General features: G+C 46.3%; 1 long non-coding RNA gene across 1 annotated transcript; it reads right to left on the bottom strand.

Annotated features, from left to right (window-relative positions):
* Positions 1-1,424: 1,424 nt before the first annotated feature.
* On the bottom strand, positions 1,425-3,380 carry LOC147227097 (uncharacterized). Its single transcript, XR_015107070.1, has 3 exons — positions 3,311-3,380; positions 1,884-2,064; positions 1,425-1,565 (listed from the first exon to the last, which is right to left on the bottom strand). It is a non-coding gene; the product is annotated as an uncharacterized LOC147227097 (long non-coding RNA).
* Positions 3,381-4,354: the final 974 nt, after the last annotated feature.

Here is a 4,354-nt window from a genome sequence, read left to right as displayed (position 1 = left end):
CAGACAAGCAGGATAAAGCCAGACTTGTGTTCTGGTGCTCTATATATTGCCCCGTTCCTTTGGCCCCTCTCGCTCTCTCTCTCTCTCTCTCTCCTGCTCTCTCCCGCTCTCCCCTATTACCACACCCCTTTTTCTAACTGCCTGCTGTTAACCCGTTTACCCAAATGTAACCGTTCCTCTTTCCACCACTCAGGCACTTTGCATGCAGCTGCAAAGAGATGATAGGTGTGCGGATGCGGTTAGCGCTCTCGGGTAGCGCAAATGTAAATCGTGTCTATTTTAAGTTGTTGATTAAATGGTTAATGTCAACCGTTCAGAGTATTTACGACCTGACAGTTTGGCTGGTTAGCTCCTACAGTGAAACAATGAACTTGAGTGTGTACTTGCATGGGGGCCACATGTAGGTTTCGAGAGTGGGGCTTCTCCAAAGCCAATGAAAGTGCAAACTCTTGTCTGCTATCCAACTGTGTGGACAGGATGAATTTCACTTGCGGGAGCTTTTAGAGCAGATGGAAACACAACAGAATAAGGAGCCTGGATTTTGCTGGTGCATCGCACTCTATGGATGGGCCACTCCCACATGGCTTCTTTAGGTGAAACAGTTCTTGCGTTTAGCGCTAGACTGCATTCAGATTTACAAAGCTAAAGTCAAAGTCAGCTTTATTGTCTATTTCTCCGCATGAACATGCAGAGAAATCGAAAAGATGTTGCTCACAATCCCACGGTAAGTATAAAGTGCACGCAGATACAGTGATTTTTGATGGGGTGACTGAGTAGCAGCAGTTTTTTATTTTTGGGTACACTTTAGAGCAAAGGTCAGTAGGGAGTAACCTAACTATATAATGGCCAATCGCAGCATGATCGTTTTTTCAGTGCAAAGTAGCAGTAGTGCAAAAAAAAGTTAAGAAAATGACAATGTTTCGATTTGTTATCGGAGTCCAATTCAGAGTGGGGGGAGAGATCGGCATCTAGGGCATTGGGTGGAGGGAGTGGGATAGAGTGGGATGGTGGAAGGCAGGAGGTTAAACAGGCTATGTGCGGGGTGGCTGACGTCACTCACAATCCAGGACGCCTTGTGGGTGAGGCGGTTGGTGTGTGTCTCTCAGGTAAGGGAGTGGGGCACCGATGATCCTTCCAGCTGTGATACTGTTGTAGTCCGTGCAGCTCCCACCCCTCACAGTGGTACAGCTGGTCAGGTGCTCTGGTAGCAGGCGTGCATGAGTTTGCAAAGAAAGTAGAGGTGATGGCGTGCCTTCTTCGCCAGTGATGTGGTGTTGGTGGTACAAGACAGGAGAGGTCCTCACTGATTTGCATCCCCAGGAATTTGGTGCTGCTCACCCTCTCTACTGCAGCACCGTTGATGGTCATCGGGGCATGCTTGGTGTGGCCTCTCCGGGAGTCGACAAGAATCTGTTTGGTGTTGCTGACGTTCCTTTATGGGCTGGCTGTGTGATCAGCAGGGCCATAAAGCGAGCCATTGCATGTCGAAATGCATGCAATCCCGGTCCTTAAGCCCCTGCCGGTGACCGCCCCTGATGGGGTCCGGGAAGCAGTTAGAAAGCCTTCTGTGGTCGAAGGCAAAGAGAAAGTACATTCGGCAAATATAAACGTGCTTTGACCTTCCGCTGTTTTTTTAACCATGTTGGCATCAACAGGTGAATGCATGGTGAGCAGGATTAGCCTTCTGATGACGGACCCCTCTAGAGGTCTCTATGGTGATCTCAGACTGTGCAGGAATGGAGTTACACTCATAACAGGGCAGGACTTGTAGATGAAACTGAATTTTATTCCGATGACCACGGTAGAAAAGGCGGCGGCGGCTGCATCGTGCAGGAAATGTTACGTAAAGTGAGCAGACACTCTGTTGAGATGTGGTCACTTACCGACCTGGTCATTCAGCTTCTTGTTGCTGCCGCTGCTGCTGACGTGCTTCTCCACCACAACTGACTGCTCCGAACGCCCCAGTGGATGCACATCCGGGCTGAAGCGTCGCCTTCGCTTTTGAAGTTACGTAAAACCGACATTGGAAACCGGGGGATTCGATTTTCTGGTCTAATCCCGCAGCTGTGACAAACAAATTATGGAAATATTATTTTCCAACTTGAATTTTCTTTTACAAACTATGTGAATGTGCTGCCAATTTGTATTAAGTCATGAATTTTGACAGGTTTTCCTTTAACATACTCTCGCTTTGCAACAAGTTCCTGTTCTCACAAGTTGTGAATTTCCGAATTAATCGGACGGCCGTGAATTAATTATGATTTATGCTTCCGCCTGAGGCTGAGCAAAGTACAGAGAGAAAGAGAGTAGGATTACCTCACTCTGCACTGGACCGGGTTCAGTCTTACATCTGGTTCTTTTTCCCCTCCTTTACTTTTGTTAATGTTTAAGTGGCTTTACTGTATAGAAATGACTGAATTACTAAACACTTTTTATCTATGAAATTGCACAAATATGTGACTCAATTATTCCCATCCCCCCCCAATCATTGAAATTATTTAGTTTTGCGTTTTAATGGGTGACAGCAAACCCATGCCGAGCATGCCAAAATTGAAAACATTGCAAGGGAGGTGCTAAATGCAGCAAAAGCAACAGATCCCGGCACTGGAAAAATATTAAAATGCACAAATTAACTCCCAAATAATCATAATCATGGTTAAACATGTTGATCGGCACACATTCACGACTGTTTGTTGTGTCAACTACTTTGGAATAATGACTTGAAGCCTTCATTAAAAGGCAATGAGGACATTTGTTGTGACAGACAAAAAAAAAAAAAAAGTGTTTACATTAAAGTTTGCCAAACAAACAAAAAAACTTCTGCAGAAGCCTTCGAGGTGACGACAGAGAAAATCTCGAGGCTAAATTGAGTTACAGCAGATGCGGTCGTTGACCCCGGTCTTGTTGCCGGTGATGAATGGCGAGGCTAACAGGCGGTGAAACCACCGCACATGTATTTTTCATTCTGTTCAATTCCACCGTAAAAATCCGAGGAGCAGCGAGAGTTTAAAATGCACCTGGTAAACAGGCGGAACCTTCTGCTGGCTCGGGTGGGCAGTGGATAGCCGAGAGGCCTGTTAAAGCTCGTGGCGTCACACACACACGCACACACACACATACACACACATGGAGCGGCCTTGGATTTTCTGCGTCCCTGGATGTATGACTAACAGTTCATCGTGAGTCATCCATTGAACAGCACAAGAACACACACACACATTCTCAGGTATACACATCGCACCTTTTGCTCACACACACATATAATAGAGATGAAAAAATACACAGGAGCTGCTGTGAAGACGATACAAACCTCGCTGTGTTGCCGGAACGTGATGCCGACTGTTGGTTGTTCTTGTTCGCACAGAGATGTGCTGTTCCTGATGTTCGGGCAGGTCACATCTGGAAGCACTGCAGGTCCACAGCTAGGATTTTTTTTTTTTTTAAAGAACCGCCTGGAGACCAAACAAAGCAACCATATGAGACTGTGTGGAGCTGGGATCTCGCTGGTCTCTGGGAACGGGGGGCACTCCTGCTGGGTGAGGGGTTTGGGAGGGGAAACTTGTAATGTTAGCAGCTCCACGAACTGACATTATAAGCTACTTTAAAAAATTCAAACTTAGTGAACTCACTTCGTAAGTTAAACATTAATTAGCTTAAACACATTTGCACATTAGGAAATTGAAAAAAAAAATAGTGGCTTTTTTTACGTCAATAAACTATTTGAATTTTAGTACTAGAGTATAACAAGTGTACTACAAGAAATGGCCACCCTGTGTGTGGGGACTCTCCACACAAAGGGAACCAAAATGATATTCTACTGTGCTATTCTCAATTTTTGCGAAGTGACCCCCTTACGCACTCCAGTATTGACCCCGGGATCTGGCATTTTGCATCACTCTTCATTTTGGGGCCCCTGTGCCTCCTGCACGATTCACTGCACCCAGAGACTGAAAAGCGATACCTGCTAAATTCGCTATAGTTTTCGAAGCAGACGTGTCGTATCGATGTGTCTCGCTTGTACGTTTGGAGACAACGTGGGGACGCTGGATTCGGTCAATATCATCCGTGACTGAAGGCCGTTCTCGGAGAGCTGCGGCTGCGCCAAATCCGCTGCCGTGGTAAGGCCAGTCACATGACACGAAGCAGACGCGACACTGGATGCGTGAACGGTGGATTAAATGTTTTCCGCTCATGTTTTCTGTCGTGCTGCATCGCGGAACCGCCTCTACTCCTTTACCCAATTCCACGGATTGTACAGGGGACCTGCACGGACCAGGCCAATGAACTGAAATTTGGAAAACAAAAAATATTGCAGAAATATACAAACCATTTTTCTACACTTACAGATGACATG

The sequence above is a fragment of the Fistularia commersonii genome, chromosome 14 (assembly GCF_037954325.1).
Source record: "Fistularia commersonii isolate RoL2024-O1a breed Wild chromosome 14, RoL_Fcom_v1.0, whole genome shotgun sequence".
NCBI lineage: Eukaryota > Metazoa > Chordata > Actinopteri > Syngnathiformes > Fistulariidae > Fistularia > Fistularia commersonii.
This window is presented reverse-complemented; position numbering and strand designations above follow the sequence as displayed.